This window comes from Hypomesus nipponensis, chromosome 23, assembly GCF_054491055.1.
Source record: "Hypomesus nipponensis isolate SF chromosome 23, ASM5449105v1, whole genome shotgun sequence".
NCBI lineage: Eukaryota > Metazoa > Chordata > Actinopteri > Osmeriformes > Osmeridae > Hypomesus > Hypomesus nipponensis.
In genome coordinates, this window is record NC_140383.1 from 18011089 (window position 1) to 18031462 (window position 20374).

The window sequence follows — 20374 nt, forward strand, 5'->3', positions numbered from 1 at the left end:
ATCTTAAAACAACACCATAAATACCTTAAAACAATCTGAGTGTCCCTTCTACAGAGTAAACCACATCATAGAACCTCAGTTTCTGTCTATAAAAAAGGAACTTACTTTTTACCGCTTAAAGAAACATTAATATTGTAACTATGTCGAAAATTGCCATTACGCACTGCGCTATCTGCCTCGTTTTCCTCAGTTTTTCACTAAAACTTTTATTGAGCCATATTAATCGAATGCACAGCCGTAGCCCTGATTTCAGGTTGCTCTGTGGTATTGATGAATGTACCGAGGAATATCGAGTGTACAACTCATTCTATCATCATGTGAAAAGAAGACACTCTCAACACCTTTTTGAAAGCACCAGAGCAGGCGATTGCAACCATGCAGGTCACCAACCACAGGAGGAGAGTCAAGGAACACACCAGCAACAAGTAAGTAAAGTTAGCTAGCATGCATTGCTTGCCTTCGGCAACAATAACTGCGCATCTAAAACTTGGTTTATGTGAAAATGATCAGTTCGATTTATGTGACAATGAATGAACATACCTAAATCTAACATAAATCTTAGTGCTGTCAAACGATTAAAATATTTAATCGCGATTAATCGCATTAATGTCATAGTTAACTCGCGATTAATCACAATTAATCGCACATTTTTATCTATTCTAAATGTCCCTGATTTCTTTTTGTCCCAATCTTTTTTCAAATTGTAATGCTCTATCAACATAGAAAAGTGGTTCGGATTGCTTTGTGCAAATATTTTTTTTATTGAAAACAACATTGCAATCGCCTGGCTTTGACGAGGGGGCAGAGAATTCGCATCAGCTGTGTGCTTGGCCATCAAGTGGTATTTCAGACTGGACGTGCTGCGATGATAGCTCAGTTTACAACGACAAAACACACAGATCACAGGTCTTGTCAATAGAACCATTTGGCAACTTTTTTAAAGCAAACTTTCCATTCAGAATCTTATTGGCATCCATTTCGGCATCTCGCGCTCGTCATCCACTCAAAACGTAACGTTAGCCTACTACCAAAGAATGTCTAATATCCGTAAACGGGCTCTGGTACTACTCTTTAGCCAGCTCGCAAGCCAAACGAGTGTTTGGCGTGCCTGTTGTTTTGTTTCCGGTCTAGCTAGATCCGGTGTGGTGTTGTAGTTTTTCTAACGTCGGTAGTTGTTGCAACAGCATGTGAAAAAAACTACAAAGTTTGCTAGGCCAAAAAGAGCGTTAATCGCGCGATAAAATAATTGACGCCGTTAATTTGGGTTTGCGTTAACGCCGTTAATAACGCGTTAAACTGACAGCACTAATAAATCTACTGGTGAAATGTCAAATCTTTACTTTCTTATATGTGACACACAGGACAACGTTCAATCCAATCAACTTCCAGAGGAAGTTGGTATCTCTGGTATCACCAATCAACAGCTGACACCTGATACAGATGAAAGGCAAATGGAAGAAGGAGCTGCCTCAGTACAACCAGTAAGTTACTGTTAGTGAAAGTCTACTGAAATTGACTTTTAGGAAAGTACAATGAATATTTGTGTTTAGCACTTTTGAATGTTAAAGTATCCATCTTTGCTCATTACATCCTTATTGAGTACTTAGTTTTATGGATAAACTTCAGGGTTAGCCTTCGTAACCATTTCTTCTGTTACTAACGTTGTAGTTACAAATCAAAAGAGATCACATTGCATCAACAACACTTAATTCCTTTTCTACTGCTTTAGGATCTGACAACACAGGCCACTGCCTTTGGCATAAATACCCGGGCCAAACATTGTCTCTCACAGGTAAGATGCTTGTTTACTAATAGCACAGTATATATTTATTTATGTACACAATAACACAGAGCTTTTTTGTAATGGTCCAGCTATGGTTGATGGTCAATCTTTGTAGCATTTTATTCACTTCACTTTTGTTGATCCCTTAATGCTAATCTATAGGTCATAAGCAAAACTGTATATTACAAGTATCATTTTTTTTTCATTTTCAGAAAGGCATGAATGACATTGTTGCTGGAGTGCAGAAGTATCAGTCATCATTGTTGGACAACCTCAGGAGGCAGATGGAGCAAGTATTAAAGAATCATTCAGGAAGCACATCAGGACACCTTCAAAAAGAAGTAATGGGCATATTTGACAATTTTACTGACCCTTTTGCAAGCGTTGCAACAACATTTCGACAGAACAGTGTTATTAAGAAGCAGTTCGGTATTGTGGATGCTGAAGAAATTCCAATTGCTCGAACCATATGCAGGATGAAACGTGGGGGATCTAAAGACTTCGTCATCAAAGACAAAGTGTTTCATTATGTACCATTAGTCAAAAGTCTAGAACAGTTCTTATCACACCCAAGGATATGGTCTATGATTGACAAGGAACCACAGAGGTGCAGAGAAGGTTTTTTTTTATAGAAATTGTCGATGGCGCCCTTCTAAAATCACATCCCTTTTTTTCAGAGAAACCAAATGCATTACAGATTGTTGTATAAACGGATGAAATAGAGATCTGTAATCCACTAGGATCATTTGCATCAAAAAACAAATTATTAATGGTGTATTACACCCTAGCAAACATAAATCCGAAATACAGGTCTAATAGGCTAATAGACATATGTGTATGCGGTTTGAGTGTAAACATTGTTTCTTTAAACAATGGGCTTCTAAGCTCAATTTAAAAAATATTAGCAAGTCTTTGATTAATCAGAAGCAAATGTATTAAGGCTGCCAAAATGCTGACCCTTCAATGCACCCAATATTTTCAAATGAAAAAGAGATGGGACCTGTATCTGAGGTAAAGATCTACAATATTTACGTGGAAAATTAAAGGGGCAATTGACTGTTTTTTGGGGGTATTTCACACTGTTCCTTAAGGTCTCCGAATAGGGTATGTAACTTTGGTTGGGTTGAAAATGGCCCGGGTGCTGTTCTATGCCCCCTGACAGATCCTCTGAAATGTTCCCGGGAAAAAACACTAGCTTTTCTCCTTTTATGGTATGCTCATTAATATTCTGATAAGCTACGCGCTGATTGGTTGGTTTTCAACGAGTGAAGCTGGGGAGCAAAAACGCAACATGGCCAACAGCAGCACTCGCTGAAACATCGAAGTTGGAGACTTGAAATAAAAACGCGCAAATAAATCTATTGTGTCTACACAACACTGTTTTCGACAGTTTGACTATATATCATTTGAAATGATAACATTACTTGTTTCCACTTCTGTTGTTGAAGCAAACTGGATTGACTTAGGTGGGTAGAACGTTGGGCTACAGCTTAGCAACCAAACCATATCGTGATTCTACTCTGCTTCAGTTAGCTAGCTAGCTCTAGATATCTTGCTGAAAAATAACATGACAAAGATCTGGACAAACATGCATCGTGAATTGTAGATTTACATTACACAGGTTATTTATTTGAATGACACACAGTCAGGAACATGAATCAACGTTAGCCCCATTGCCAATAAACTAGGCTAAATTATCACACATTCTACCTGTGCTCTTGCGTTAGCATGCTAAACTTGTTTACATGCCTACAGTCTAGGTGTTACTACTAGTAACAGTTACTAGCAATGCTAGTATCCTGTATCTAGCACCTGCCTTTCTCCAGTTCTTTCAAATAGATTATCTATACAGGCGTTAGCAATAAGCCAGACTGCTGTCCATTTTCTGGCTATTTTTTGGAAGCTTCCCTTCTAATGCCGACTACAGCTAGTCTAGCTAGAGTCATTTGATGTGTGTAGAAACGTATTTAGCATTCTACCTGGTATGCTATATACAGGAAACGTTAGCATTGCTAATAATTGTTAGCACAACATCATACTGTCCTTATAGCTTGCGGTTGCAATGAGCATACGGTCGGAACAGCACCTCTTTCCAGGTTCAGCTTCCTAGCAAATCCTGCTTGAAATTGTCCAAGGTTGTCAAAACTGTCTTGGGTGAAATGTTCATAGCAAATGAATGATTGAGTGTCGAACTTCGCCGGGATCTTCTCATAGACAACAGCAGCCATGCCTGTTGAATGTTTGGCTCCTTGGGAAGACTGTGAGTGTTGGCCTTCCCTGTACAGCCTGGAACACAGCATTTACGACCGTGGTCCCTTTTCAATATCCTTGTTATAATTCAAAACGTTCTTCTTTGTAATTCCTTATAAGTAGCCTACACAGAGCAGCGCGCAACTAAACTAGTATCGGAGATAGACGCTACATCGGGCTGGTCTGAATGTAAATTCTGGGGCGTGACAAAGATACAGACCAGAGCCAAAAGGGGCAGTCCCCGGTCCTACGTAGGACCGGTGGCTTTGTTGAAAAGCTAGCGTTTTACAGCCACATTTTTCCTTTTTGAGATTTGAATAGGAAAGAGGTGTCAATGGACTTTGATATTCACTGTATGTTCATTTTACCCATCGAACTGTCGTTATTCAACTATGACAAGGTAAAATCGGTTTTGCAATCAATTGCCCCTGCAAGTATTAGTAGGCTATGTTTTAAAAAGGTAAAAGGCTAAACTGTTCCAAGTTTGACTTGTATTAAATTATTGAAAGACTTTCATTTCTGTTGTCTATCCAGTCAAGGTTTATAGGGATTGTAAGTAATGCAGTACATTACTTATTGAGTAATTAAATTACTTTTCAGACAGAGTAATTACAAAAGTAATTTAAATACAATATTGATGAAGTAATTAGTAGTTAGAAATAAATTATTTTTTTGAAGTAATTTACCCAACACTGACGAAGAGTCTGCTTGAAGTGAAACTTCAAGGGACATTCAACTAAAATTAGTTCAGTCAAGACAATCGCGTTGTAGATTTGAGCATTTATTGTTACATGACATGGACATGTAGATTTAACTTTGGCGGAGTGGATGATCTAAGGGAAGCACTCCCTGCCTCCTCGATGCAACCCATACATACATGACATATGAGGCAGAGAGCAATAGAGATATAATCCCCCGATGGATAGACATACAGACAGCATGGGGGAGAAGGGGAGAAGGGGACGGTGGAGGGTGGCAGCAGCACTGATCATACAACGACCGGGGTGAGTGTGTGCATAGCCGCGCATCTTTTAAAGACGCCTTATCGGACGTGGCCCAATGGATATGCGCTGCTAACATGGGTGTGGTAGTGGGTGGACTAAAGGAAGGTGGAGTAAGACGCCTTACGTCCCCGTTACATGAATTATGCACGCTGCCCGATTGCCCTGCCAGAACTAGCTGCGCTTATTTCAGTCAAGACAATCGCGTATTAGATTTGAGCATTTATTGTTACATGACATGGACATGTAGATTTAACTTTGGCGGAGTGGATGATCTAAGGGAAGCACTCCCTGCCTCCTCAATGCAACACATACATACATGACATATGAGGCAGAGAGCAATAGAGATATAATCCCCCAACACACGCCACCACTCCGCCATGCAGACTATGTGTAGAGCGGAGCGCCGCTGCTCCTGAACCGCAGGAGGACCCCTGAAAATCCCACTACGTACGTTCTAGTGGCGAAAACAAGCGTTTTCTGGGTGCAGGGGTCATGCTAGCATTAACAATGACTAAGACTATGTGTACATATCCATCGTGTTAAATACCATCTGATGTGCTGTTTACCGAGCCGTCCCACGCGCACATCCCGTCCAGACCATGTGCTGGACGGAAGGTGAACCTGCGACAAGCCAAATACACCGACCATCTCCCCGGTACTCTTCTCATCCGACATCGGGCAGATAGCTACCTCTAGAGAGCTGCCCCTCTGCGCTCGTCAGCGAACCCATCAGGATGTACACAAAGGCAGCATGTGCGCCGGAACACGAAGATATGTTTATCTAGTGAGAATGACTAGTGTCAGCAGAGCACCTGCTGTTCCCTGGCCGGTATCCAGGGTGTCTCCGCAGATATCTTGACTTGGACGCTGGATTCTGATCGATTGCTACCGAATCAGAGCACGTCTGCGGATCACCAGTGCTGAGCCTAGATCTACAGAGACATTCTACCATGATAGTGATCCGGTAACCTCTCATCCATACAGGGCAGAGTTACAGCTGTCTCTAGAGACCCATTCCTCTAGCGCCCGTCAGCAACCCCAAAGATGTACGCGAGGCGTGCATGAACCATCATTGGTGTCCCTATGTGAGAATGAATAACGAATGTGTCGGCAGAGCACCCGCCGTTCCCTGGAGTCCAGGGTATCTCTAGAGATATCCCGATTCAGACACTATGGATTCTGATTGGTAGCTACCAGATCAGAGCACGTCTGCGGATCACCACGCCCGAACCGAGATCAAAAGAGATATTCTACTGCTATGGGTTAACAAGCCGACCCAGCCACCATCTGTAATGCCGTTCATTTATTAACACAGTAATTACACGACCGCAAGCTCCGTTCATACAAAACTGATAGACCTCTGGGCTCCGAGGATGTCCAAGGCGTTGGGGCGTACATAGCGCTCGTATGCCGATGAAGACCAACGCCCCATCATTTTCAGAGTGGCTGTAGGCACTTTGGATGATGCCCAGGTGGCTGCCCCGATCCGGAAGCATTGTGCTGTGTACAGCTCAGGGGCCAGCCCACAGCGAGCACACAGTACGCGGAGTCGTTGCGCGAACCAGGATCTCGTCATGGCCTTGCCTTCGTCTGTGACAAACAAGGGCTCGGATGGCGTCGCCCGTGGGCGACATAGCAGATATCGGGACATGGAGGAGAGTGGACAAAAAACACAATTAGTCCGAGCAATCACGATGGGGGTACCTCTACATGCAACATCTGTCTTAGAATGTTTTAGAACAACTGTAAACATGTCGCTGGCCACAGAAACATCAGACAAGGTTAAGTCACGACATGGATCGAAAGTGGCACACCTGGAAGTAAATTCCCCACACCGCAGAAACCCATAGAAGGCCGTGAAAAAAAACGACTCAAGAAGAGTGTCGACGTAGGGCCTGAAGCACCCTTGTCTCAAATTGGACACCAGCGAGTGCAAGAGGGGTAAGGTGATTGGTAAGCGTTTATCTTTTGTCTCCGGACGCTGCTTCCTCAGCCCGTTCATCAGCAGGCGGATACTTGGGTTCCCGAGCAGGCTGCATGCTGAGGGCTTCGAACAACGTACGTTAAATTGAATGCCTGACACCAGTGCTTTAATGGAGGAGGGATGCAGCTTCCGTGATTCGAAGCAATGAACCATGAAGGCACACAAAAGAGACATGTTCACAGGCCTAGGGCTCACGCCGAATGCGGCGCAGAAACCACCAAATTGAGTCCATGCCCTGTCGTAGGATTTTAATGTGGATGGGGCGATACCCTTCCTCATGTATTCACCAGCCGATACAACATACATGTGCAGCGCACCCGGGCCTAGTCTAGCACCGTCAGGGGGAAAGGCGGACACGCCAACCCGTCCGGTAACAGGTGAGGGCGCAGCATTCGGAACTCCTGAAAATTGAAACGAGACAGAGGGTCAGCGCTTCTGTTCTCTAGGCCTGGTATGAATGTGGCTCGCAATATGAAATTACCAAGCATGCTTGTCCACGTTAGCCGTCTGACTAAGCGATTAATGAAAGGCACCGAAGACCTCCCTTTGTTGATGATGTACACTGTAGCTTCGTTGTCACAAAACACCACCCCCACAACAGACAAACAATCACAATTGGATACAATTCGTGTAGAGCAGTGGAGTAATTCTCTGGAGATAGAGAGACTATCTCTGCGGGCCATGCTACGGAGAACCACTCGTTACCGTGGAACCCCCCGAACCCAACTGAGGGAGCCGCGTGGGTGTAAAAATCGAGAGCGACGGACGACTCCACGGAATCGTGATAGAAAAAACTGATACCGTTCCAATGCTCGCACAGCACGCTCCAGAAACGCAAATCCGATCGTCACCCGTCGTCCAACACCACGCAGTCTTGGAGATGAGGCACGCTTTTAGCCAAGTCCAACAGACGGGACACGAACGCGCGGCCCTGGGGTATGATGCGCATTGCAAAATTCAGATGTCCCAGCAACGAAAGCAGTTCACGTTTAGCCATCAAAGCGGCGCCCGAAGCGGCCTTCAGGACGCTTCGAACGTGCTCCAGTTTTTCCACGGGCAACGACGCCTGCATGGAAACGCTATCTAGGTTGATACCGAGGAATTCCAAGGAGGTAAACGGGCCTACGGTTTTCTCCGCGGACAGCGGAACACCCAGGTGTCCAAACGTGTCCCTCAACACCGAGATACAGCGGGCGGGTGGAGACGACGGAAAATCCACCACCACAAAATCGTCCAGCAGGTGCAAAACGAACGGCAGCCTGTGGACATTCACCAGGATCCAGCACAGCGCCTCCGACAGCGAGTCAAAAATACGCGGGCTGCTGCGGCAGCCAAATGCCAACCTGACGGAGAAGTACAGCTTGCTGCCCCACCTAACGCCAAATAAATGCCACTGAGAGGGGTGAAGAGGCATAACCTTAAACGCGTCGTGATGTCGGCTTTCCCTAGCCACGCGCCCCTGCCTGCGGTTTTAATCATGCTGATTGCATTATCGACGCTAGCGTGGTACAGCGAAAACGGCTCCCGGGGAATCCAACTGTTAATGCTGGGCACGACGCCATCGTGAGGGGCAGACAGGTCAATAATGAGGCGTTTCTTGCCAGAATACTTGCGCGTTGCGACGCCTATGGGGCTTACTTGGTACGGGGCGAAAGGGGGCGCGAGAAAAGGTCCGATCATAAACCCTTTAGCCACTTACATTTACATTTACATTTATTCATTTAGCAGACGCTTTTATCCAAAGCGACTTCCAAGAGAGAGCTTTACAAAAGAGCATAGGTCACTGAACATAACAACGAGATAGTCCCAAACATTGCAAGCAGCCAAAACATGAAGCATACATTGTGAAAAAGCTAAACAAGTGCCAAAAGGGAAGACCCATAAGAGCATGTAGTTATACAAGTTACAAATAAAACAACATGAACCACAAAAGTGCAGGACTGTACCTGTAAAAGAACAATCAACAGTAAAATATTACACAGCAAGTACAAGACCTAACTTCGTTATATCTAACCTACAATAGCAACAAGTCACTCAATAAGAGTCGTAGTGATCCTGGAGGAAACTAACAAATCCAGCCAAGCATTCTTAAGTGCCGTTGTACTCCCGGAACAAGTGCGTCTTGAGCCTTTTCTTGAAGGTGGGGAGACAGTCAGTGTCCCTGATGGAGGTGGGGAGCTGGTTCCACCATTGGGGCGCCAGGCAGGAGAAGAGCTTGTGTTCACTTCCTCCTCGAGGAGCGTTTCGACGACCGCCGGCTCTTTGATCGCCGTTTGCAGATTGGGGCACTCATGACTCACGTCAGGCAGATAACAAAGACCAGCAAGAAATCCGTGCACCAAACCATCGAGTAAATAAGACACAAAACAGCGATTGGGATGACTCCCCAACGCAGCAGAAAGTCTCGATACATTGACTGGGGTTGACGGATGTTTAATCATTTCCCCTTCGGAGCAGGGCGGGCCCGACGAGGGCACACAGATTGGGGATGAGCGTCCCCGCAATAACTTCCTTCGACCGGCTTGACCGCCCGAGGTGGAGGCACCGTAGGCCGACCCCTCTGCTTTGATCGGCGGTGCAAATGCAGTCCTCGGGCACAGATTCACCGTGTGGGCCAACAAACCGCACACGGAACAGTACATCGGCACATGCCCGGTGAACACCCTGCTGACCAGATCGAGGTCGAGCACGACCAATCCACACGAACGTTGAACTTTTGGATGTTCAGTGCCGCCTTGGCAGAAAAGCATTTGTGGTACTCATAGAAGAGGGTTCCGCCATAGCGCATCGCTAAATCGGAAATCAAAGCTAGGTAGTTATCGAACTCCACACGGCGCTCAGGGTAAGCCTCGCAGAGCGTGTCGCGGTATACGCCGAAAGCCACGTAGAACTCGGGCAGAGTCAGGTTTTTGGACATCCTGGGATCACACCCCTTGAGGAGCACGGACACTTCCCCGCACTCGACTACCCGCCTGTCCTCCGGATCCGCAGAGCATAGCAGTATCTTAACCAGATTGACGTCGGTACCTGCTAGGATTTGGCTCCTCAGATGGGCGGAAATGCCGGCAGCGGGAGACAGGAACGGCGCCCCAGAAGCGGCCACTGGTAAGGCGGAAGCCAGAGTCCACCTAGGATTTGCTGCAAATTCCAAGGCCGCAGGAGTGCTTCCGGACCCGGGAATCTGCAGAGCCAACGCCGTCGCCGACCTGCCTTCCAACGCGACGACGCGAGCTCCCATGTCAGCCAGCGATACTTTGATGTCCAACAGGGCCGCCAGCACCGGGTCCGAACTGGAGGTGGACGCTGCCGGGGCCGGGCTCCTCCCCCGGACTCGAGCCCTTTTCCCGGATGCCGGTTGGGAAGAGGTGCCCCGTTTACCCTTGCCATTCCCTGCCGGAGCACTTGGGGGAGCGGGAGGAGCGATACCGCCACACTCGTACAGGGAGTCGAGGATGCGATGGACTGGCCAATCAGTAGCCGATCTCTGGGCCAGACGCGAGCTGCGTCAAACTTGGCCATTCCCGTTGTCGCTGAGTTCCACGGAGGGTGCACCTCCGGGTGATCGATCGGAACCTCCACCAAACACCCCCAACAAACGGGTCGGCTCCAAATCAGAGGAGTCGCTCATGGCAAAGCCGAAAAACAAGACAACCAAGAGACGCGGGACCAGAAACAGCAGTGGCAGCAGCACTGATCATACAACGACCGGGGTGAGTGTGTGCATATCCGCGCATCTTTTAAAGACGCCTTATCGGACGTGGCCCAATGGATATGCGCTGCTAACATGGGTGTGGTAGTGGGTGGAGTAAAGGAAGGTGGAGTAAGACGCCTTACGTCCCCGTTACATGAATGATGCGCGCTGCCCGATTGCCCTGCCAGAACTAGCTGCGCTTATGTGTGCTGTGGGTATATTTTTTATTCTGTGTGTATACTACTAACCTTGTGTTGACAACAGAAAACCACAAATAAATGTAAACTTGTTAACCAAATTATTATATATTTTTTAAATTTGATGTATGTTGTACAATCCTGTCCCAGTTCAAATACATTATTGAAAGCCCAATATTGCGATGACAGTCAGGTCCATGACTACAGTTAGGTCCAGAAATATTTGGACACTGTTTTGTTATTTTGACTGTCTACCAAAACATGTCCAAGTTAGTTCAATAGTGACTATGGGCTTAGATTTTAGGGTATTCAAATACAAATTGGAGGGAGGGTTTAGGAATTACAGCTATGATATGCAGCCCCATTTTTTTCGCAGACCAGAAGTAATTGGACGATTGAGTCAAAAGCTGTTTCATGGACAGGTGTGGGCTATTCTTTGTTATGTCTTCATCAATTAAGCAGGTAAAAGGTCCGGAGGGGCCTTTGCGAGCTGTTACTGTGAACCCACAACATGAGGTTGAAGGAGTTTTCAATGGAAGGGAAACAAGCCAAATCAGAGTGGCCAAATCACCAAACAGTTTGGTACCTTTTGAGGGAAAAAAGAATGCTTCTGAGCTCGGCAACACAAAAAGGCCTGGACGTCCAAGGAAGACAAGGGATGGATGATCACAGGATCCTTTCCATTGTGAAGAAAATCCCCTTCACAGCATCCAGCCAAGTGAAGAACACTCTCCAGCAGGTAGGCATTTATCATTATCCAAGTCTACCATAAAGAAGACTTCATAAGAGCAAATACAGAGGGCAAGGCATACATGGCTTCAAATGCCACTGAGACACTAGTGTGTATTGATGATGTGACAGAAGACAGAAGCAGCCGGATCCATTTTTAAGTGTATAGGGATATTTTGTCTGCTCAGATTCAGCCAAAATCAGCAATGTTGACTGGATGGCACTTCACTTTACAAATGGACAATGACCCAAAACACACTGCGACAGCAACCCAGAAGATTTTAAAGGCACAGAAGTGGAATATTCTGCAATGGCCGAGTCAATCACCTGATCTCAGCCCAATTGAGCATTCATTTCACTTGATGAAGACAACTTATGGCAGAAAGAAAAACGCATTATCAACACTTGTAAAATCAAAGCAGTTTAACCGAAAACACAAACAATGCCCGCAGAATTCCATTCCAGTCAGCGCACTCTTCTGAGCTTGCCAAATAGCCACTGCAGCACGCACACAAAAGTCCAGGGGCCTCATGTATAAAGGATTGCGCAGCTTTCATACCAGAAGATGGCGTACGGCCAAAACTCGAAAAGTACCTACGCACAGAAATATTCATATGTATAAAACCGGTCGTACACCAGGTCCTGTGCACCTTTCCATATAATTCACAATCAACGTGAGATTGACCGCACGTGAACAAGTCACTGACCCCGCCTTGCCTCCTCCCATAAATGAATATGCAGATGGTCTATAAATGCGCCCCTGAGGTAATTTCATTGTCTGAATTACCGTATTTCTTAGATTAAACACGGCACCAAAAATGAACGTTATTTAATAAACGCTGCAGCGTTTATTTGTAGAAATACTGTGACTGTGAGCTTGAGGTTCTGACCACAGAGGTGGAGGCGAGAAAATAGGTGCGTTCTACATGAACTGACTTCATGCAGCACCGCTGCAGGCGGCTGACTTGAAACTGTGAATTCTGGTTTGACTTTTTTGTGACGGTGCAGAGGCTAGGTCACTGTGACGTATCCATCAAAGTACCGTGAGATCGATTCGAGAACAACCGGCTGTGCAGCCGAGTGCATTTTCTCAAGAGCAACTGCACAGGTTCTAATGATGACACAGCAATTTCACGATTGGCCAAACTCACACACGACAACTTTGATGCGTGTTTTTTATTTATTCTGACACTTTCAGTTTTGCCAATGCTCAAATCCGGACCAAACTGTTTAATTGAATTGAATATTTGTTGAAGAAAGCTGGGTTTTAGTACGCTTCTTCACTAACGGAAAAACTAAGTTTAATTGAGTTCCAGGGTTTTTCCTGGGCCAAAATGAGTCTTCGGTGCTCCAAAAAAAACAACAATCAAAACAGTCTGTATTAGGCTACCGTGTCAACTTATTAGCAGACATTTGTTTTTTTTACCATTTCATAAATAATGGAGACTATGCTTGAGGAAATAATTTTGCTTCCACTTTAGATTAAAATAGATAGGCTAATAGATTGACAATAGTCCAAGCCCCATGGTGCTATCATGTATGGTTCAAAGATTATCAAGGTTTACCTCTTTACATATATTTGCAAACTACTGAAATGTATATCAATAGAATCTAGAACTAAGCAGTGGTCAAAAATTAAACACAAATTATGAAATTCAAGTTTATCTATTATAACTATTCATTTTTATTATACAAACTGAGCTAAGGGGAGGCAGTCAGTTGCAGAGGTCACATCCAGCTTGTGAACATTTCACCCTCCGCTTTTTGTTGACCCCCTGATAGAAGGATTTGACAAGGCCATGATAGTCTATCAACACGACTACTATTGATCAAAATAGAACGAGGGTTCGGCTGTACTTGAAAAATACTATTTAACATATTTGCAGACATGCACTGCACAAGTGATTAATTGCGATGACGGCTCCAATTGAAGTTATAGCGCATGGAACTTAATATATATTTTCTAATCAATGTATGTACACTCTATATTATCATTTCAGGTTAAGAATACCAATGGGGGCTGCGTTGGAAATCGTTAATCAAACTTTTGTCAGCATTTTGAGTGGAAATTTCATTTGCATTTGTACAGCTGTATTCATGCACGTCGGGCTGGCCCTCGCAGCGGAACGACAGTTTAGTGGCCACTCAGTACTTTGCGCACCTCACTGTAGCGTATTGATCAGACAAGAAGACACGCTTATCAACTCGATTTATTGATCAAAACAGAACGAAGGTTTGGCTGTAGCCTACTTGAAACATATTCTATACTATTGAGAACATATTCGCTGACATGCATTGCACGCGTGATGAACACAGCTTTTATTTTTTTATCACAGACTTTTTTTTGCCTTAGTCACTCGGGATTTGTCATATGGGCGCTCAGGAAAAACGGATTAGGCGCGCGCCCAAATGTTCTCTATGCAGGAAAATGTTCTGGTTATATTATCGATCTGCAGATTGGAGAAAGAGTTTAACATAGCCCAATACATACAATAACAAATTTCATGTTATAATGCGATAACAATTAAATTCTCAACCATGTCGTCAGCGATAAAGTAACAGCACTTAATCGGCCATGACTAAAGTCAACGCAGCAAACCACGAGAAGCAGGAATGTCCGACTTTAAGGAGGCGTTTTTAACGCCTCCCCGACTGCAAGCGGCAACTCTCGCCGGTCGTTTCATGCAGCCGTAGTCGATGTCTAACGCACCTAATGTGTCCTGTTTGGCGGCCTGTCATCAGGTGTTAGCGACAAAAGTTGTCACTATTTGCGCCTTTCCTTGTTTTTAACATGTAGCACTTTGAGATTTAGCTAAATGTAAAGTGCATGACAAATAAAATCATTTATTATTATAGGGCCATAAATGCTGTGGGGTCAAATAACCGGACCATGGCAGAAATTAAGTCCTATGTAAAACTTTAAATGAAGAAACGAGTGGTGGCACATCGTAACAGCATGGCAGCCATAGGGTTAGCGTGACATGCATTTCCTGAGTGATTTTGTCGTTCGTTTGACACCCTCAAGTTTAACAGAAGTTATTAAGTGGTTGCGGATTAAACAGAAGGCTATATAGCATCTCCCATTTTGGGTTTTGGCATTTTGATGTGATCATCCACATTAATGAACATACTTTTATTGTTATGTTTTTTGAATAGTCATTGTCATAAACGTAGTAGTGGAAACTTTATTTTGTAATGTTTGGTGAGTTTTGGCATTTTTCAGTTAGAATTTGCCATGTTACAGAGCCAGACAAGACTTTGCGAGTCTTGATCTACGACAGTATCAAAATAAACTACAAAATACAGCAGCCACAACATGTGTCAAAATAAACTAATGTATTTTTATATTTTAAGAATACTAAAAATACTTTTACAAGGGAGCATTAAATCCCTTGACAAACCTACCCACCAGCTTATTGATTAATTGCTTCACCAGTACACTGATTCAATATACAATGTTTGATCACAGCTTTTCTCTGCTTACAAGTCATGCAATAAATCTGATGCAATCAGTTGACAAATCAAATATCCCTGTGATCACCAAGATGGTTAGTTTTAAAGTAACTAGGTTTAATGTTTAATAAGCATTTTGCTAATGACTCATAATTGTATCAAATCAAATCAAATGTATTTGTATAGCCCTTTTTACACGCAAGCATGTCACAGAGGGGCTTCACATACGCCCATAGAACTGCCCCTCAACCAACCTAAACCCTCAAGGAAGACAAGGAAAAACTCCCAGAAAAACTCTCAATGGGAGAAAAAATTGAAGAAACCTTGGGAGGAGCAATTCAGAGAGGGATCCCCTCCTCCAGAGACGGTATCCTAATTTAATTCCTTGGTGTTTGATAATGAAGGGCCTACATCAGCTCAATGACAAGTAATTCATAAGAAGATACTGATGAACAATGCTGAAACGCTTTATTTTATATTTTTTGTGCACAGCTGACAAAAACTTAACATGGTCTGGAAGTAGCAATCTATCGTAGGCTGTGAGGGCTGCTACACAGGTCAAAATGGTTAGCTAGAACATTAGTAAGTTGGTAAACGATTTAAACTAGACTACTAAAACTAACACCAGAATTTACTATGATCTGTACTTTTTCTTTCTTTTTTTGCAAATTATGCAAAACATCGATGGAAAGCAACCTACATGTTTCTCACTGTGTGGCCTTCGTATGGTAAGCTATAGGTACATTTTCTATCCTGATTTCAACAAGTCTGGGAAAATCAGAGTATCACCAGTTTGAGGCAGCATTTTTATGATGTCATCATATAGTAGGACTTTAGTAAGACTTTATTTTATATAGCACATTTAGACTTCTCACCAAGTATTGTAACTACAAAATACAAGACACTGAAGTATTTTGATACAAAACATTAAGCTATTTTTATCAACCATGTCAAATACAAATTACAAAATGCTAATTTGTATTTTTAATATGTATTTTACATACATGTATCATAAATACTGCCCATCCCTGGTGATATCCATGGGTTCCAGACGTCAAGCAGTCAAAGGATTCTTGACAAAGTATCACAAATAAATATTGTATTTAGTTAATTTGTCTAATTACTTTTGAGATACTGAAATAAGGGGACTGTGAATAAAAATGGTTGCAATTCCTAAACTTTTCATACAGTAATTCTTTTCAATGCCTTGAATTAAAGCTGAACGTCTGCACTTTAATTGCATGTTGGTTCTTTAATTTCAAATTCATTGTGGTGGCATCCAGAGCCAATATTATGGAAAGTGAGTCACTGTCCAAATATTTATGGACCTAACTGTATTTGTAAATTTACAACTTTGACTAAGTATTGCATAATTATTTGTATGTGTTACTACTGGATGTACAACTATGTATGTATAACTAACTGTGAGTTTGAGGTAACTTGTTGCTAATTACCAAATGTGCTCTCTAAAAAGCCAATTTTGCTGTCGGTTCACTTTCGGTTGATCAACAGTTGAATTTTAACACGGCACTTTATATTTATTTCCACTGATACATGGGGGATGGGGGGTGGAGTGTGTTTTTATTTTATTTATATTTCATGTGTGGATGTGTAAACCAGATTTTCATTGAAATTGTCATGCTGCTGTTTGGAGCTGCGCCCTAGACTTTAACCTACTGTTGCACTGGTGTATATGGTTGGAGTGACAATGATTAGGGTTCCTCCGGTAGGAGGAAACCTATAGTTTTCGTTAGTTTATTAGGGTTCCTCTGGTAGGAGGGAACCTATTGTTGGCGGCCAAGCCGCGAAGCGGCGAAGCCACTTAAGTGATTGTACCTTTTCTTATTAGGGGCCAAGCAGCGAAGCAAAAACTGAAATCTAAATAAGATGAAATATCTTAAATCAAGTAAATACATGATTATTTTTTTCTGATAAGAAATGTTTACTTACCAGGCAAATTTCATGTATTAGTATTTTACTTGTTTTAAGTGTTAAGGTCCTAAATTATATTAATAAGATATTCTAACTTGGTAGTGAGATTTGATGACTTGTTTTCTGTGACTGCATGCTTAAAACTAGAATGTCCACATTATAATCCTCACTGAAAAGTACAAACTGCTTTTTGTTAAGTCATAATTTCTTATTTTAATCAAGAAATAAGAAATTATGACTGTTATAATTTTAACTCTTCCCATATTAAAAACAGAACATCCAAGTGTAATCTTTAGTTTTATTGTCAAACAGACAATATAAATGATGTACTCAGTAGGTACAGTACTGGAAATTGGCACATCTGATCTAATGTTTCAACATTTCATACATAACATTTAAAACATTTAGCTTACAGAAATAGCTTATCTTTATACAAACATTCAGGTCATTTTGTGCACTGCAGCATGTATGTTTTCATCTGCTATGGACCATCCTTAAGTTGATATTCCAAAGTCAAATTACAAAGCTACGTTAAAAGCAATATCATATCAAAGTAATATCATATTTGGGGAACACACAATGACTCATTTTTCAGCGTTGTACAATTCTATTACATCCCCAAGATGGTATTTGACCTGTACAAAAGTTTGGCTCTTGCTGCTGATTGTGTAATAAGAGGTAAAGTCAACCAGCTTTTCAGCATTCACTAACTCAGTGGCCTGTGCAAGATACGGGACCTCAGCTTGATATGCCATCATATTTCTATCAAAGTGTATTGCTTGAAATGGTTGGTATTCTAAACAATAAAGTATGGAATCAACAAGTAATATGTTTTTGACCTATCCAAATTCTGGCATATTATCATTTACTACTTTGGCAAGGATCATTGACTTTTGAGTTATGTATTTATTGCCATAAATCACAAGCCATTTGACTGATACAGCATTGTTTACCAACAATATGTGCATAACACAAAAGCTTAACTTTAAGTTAAACATGACATCACAGGATTCTACAGTACGCACCACTAGCATCTTTTCCTGCAATCTAGTTTGTAATAATCTTTTTAAGCTCACCTTCAAACACTTTCTGCACTGGCGATGTTAAATCAAGTTTTGCCTGCTTAAGAGGTGTTGCTGAGGTGTTATCTGTCGATGCCAAAGTATATTCCTAGTCTGTGCAAACTTTCATGGCGATTAAAACACTTTCTGATTCTGATGAACATGGATCACTCAAAACTGTTCGTCGATGCTGCCTTGTGAGGTACTTCAGTAGGTTACTTGTGCTAGCCGCAGCCGCGTATCGTTTTTTCTCCCCAGGACATATCTTGCACTTGACATTAATGTTCTTGTTAACCTGTGACAAAAAGGTAAAGCACTTGGAATATTTCCATTTGGTAAAACAGCTAGAGCTACTTGCTTCCGCCGAGTCCGAAATCTTCCACTCCAAACCGCTAGAGCCCGCGCTTATGCAGCAATTACTCGCGTCTCCCGTGCAACTGTACTACAGCTAACGATTTTAAAGAGGCAGCGTTCACTTTTACCCTAAAAAGATACATTCAGATTTGTATTCAATATTGATTTATACAGAAACTGTTTGACTAATTTACAGTAGGTATGTAACGCAAGTACATTACAAGTAACTAATTAAATTACCTAAAAATGAACAGTAATCCTTTACTTTTTCAGTGGATAAGTAATTTAATTACAGTAACGCGTTACTTAGTAAGTAAGTGTTCTTGGGGTTTAACACCTCACCTTTAATCCTCCAACATTGTAGCCAAACAACTCAATCTTTTTCTTATCTGACCATAAAACCTTCCTCCAGAAGGCTTTTTCTTTGTTCATATGGTCAGCCACAAAGTTTAGACGGGCTTGAACGTGTCAATTTTGGAGCAGGGGCTTCTTTCTTGTACGGCAGCCTTTCAGTCCATGGCAATGTAAAACTTGCTTGACTGATGTTTCAGCAGCTTACAGTTTATGGCAGGCCTGTGCCTCGGTGGTTCCTGGGATTTTCCTGACCATCCGAATCAATTTCCTGTCAGGTTAGGGTGACAGTTTGGGTCTTCTTCCAGACATAGTGAAAGTGGCTACAATTCCCAATAAACTGTACATACGTACAATTGTTTGAACTGATGATCTTAGAATCTGCAAATGTTTAGAAATGGCTCCAAGACATTCCTGACCATCCTCCACCATCCTCTTTTTCAGATCTGCACTGTGCTCCTTGGACTTTTCCATAGTACTGTGTTGGTCAGGTCAATGAGTGCTGTCAAACAAACCCTTTTTTTATTGGCACAGAGAAGCTGCCAGCTGTAGTCAATCATGATCACCAACAGGAAATTCAGAGGCTTTGGTTTTGGCTAACTAAAGGACATTTTGGTACTTTCAGCACCAATGAATTAATAATGCAAGTGCGTGTATGTATATTTTTGACCCTGTATGTACACTTTTGGACCTGTGTTGAAGAAAGCTCCAAATAAATTAAAACTTGTGAACCAAATTCTTGTTTTGTTTTTCATTACAGATATTGTACAATCATTCTGCCCCAGAAATACAAAAGTTCAAAGAAATTATTGAAAGCCCAATATTGCCATGACATTGATGAGTGTATGTAAACTTCCAAGTTCAACCCTACACCCAGGGTCGCTGTATAGGGTGGAAAAGTTAGGCCCGATTCTAAGTGCCCCTGACTGACAAGGGCCCACAAAATAAAAAAAACTCATAGAAATTATCAAAAAATATAAATATATATGCGTACACCACTAGTCCTACCATTAGAAAGTATGAGACATTAGACTTGACAGTAGAAAATATGGGATGCATTTGACTGGCACTAGTCTTTCAAACTGATGTCAGGTTCTAACACCATGAATTTGGGCAGGACACCTATTAACAGAGTTGGTGAAAGATTTCAGCAACTAAACTACACAAGAGAAAACATAGGTCTCAATCATTCTATTGCTTCTGGTCAACCTGTAAGCATATTGTAAACACACAAAAAAAACAGCAGAGGATGATAATCTAGGCCAACTGACAGATTGTTTGTTAAGATATCTCTAGGGTCAAAAGAAAGCAATGAAAAGCAATAAAAGAGGCCAGTCTGGGGCAGAGGCAGCCAGATGTCCAGCTGTTGGACGCTACCTGTCTTCACTCCTAAAATGATTTATTCTCCCATCCACACTCTGCTTGCTTTTTCACTTAGTGGTGGAATCACAACTCCCATCCCAAAAACTAAAGTAACTCCTGTAAAACTATTGAATGATTAATGACATGGTAAACATACGGTGGTGGAAATTCAATGTATTCATTCCAGACCATTGTTTTATTGTGACTTTAAGTTGGCTCTCTA

At 42.6% G+C, this 20374-nt stretch overlaps 1 long non-coding RNA gene across 1 annotated transcript; it reads left to right on the forward strand.

Annotated features, from left to right (window-relative positions):
- Nucleotides 1–1372: 1372 nt before the first annotated feature.
- Nucleotides 1373–19586, forward strand: LOC146234451 (uncharacterized). The gene is made up of 4 exons (XR_014741760.1): nt 1373–1481; nt 1730–1792; nt 1996–2124; nt 19234–19586. It is a non-coding gene; the product is annotated as an uncharacterized LOC146234451 (long non-coding RNA).
- The last annotated feature ends 788 nt before the right edge of the window (nt 19587–20374 follow it).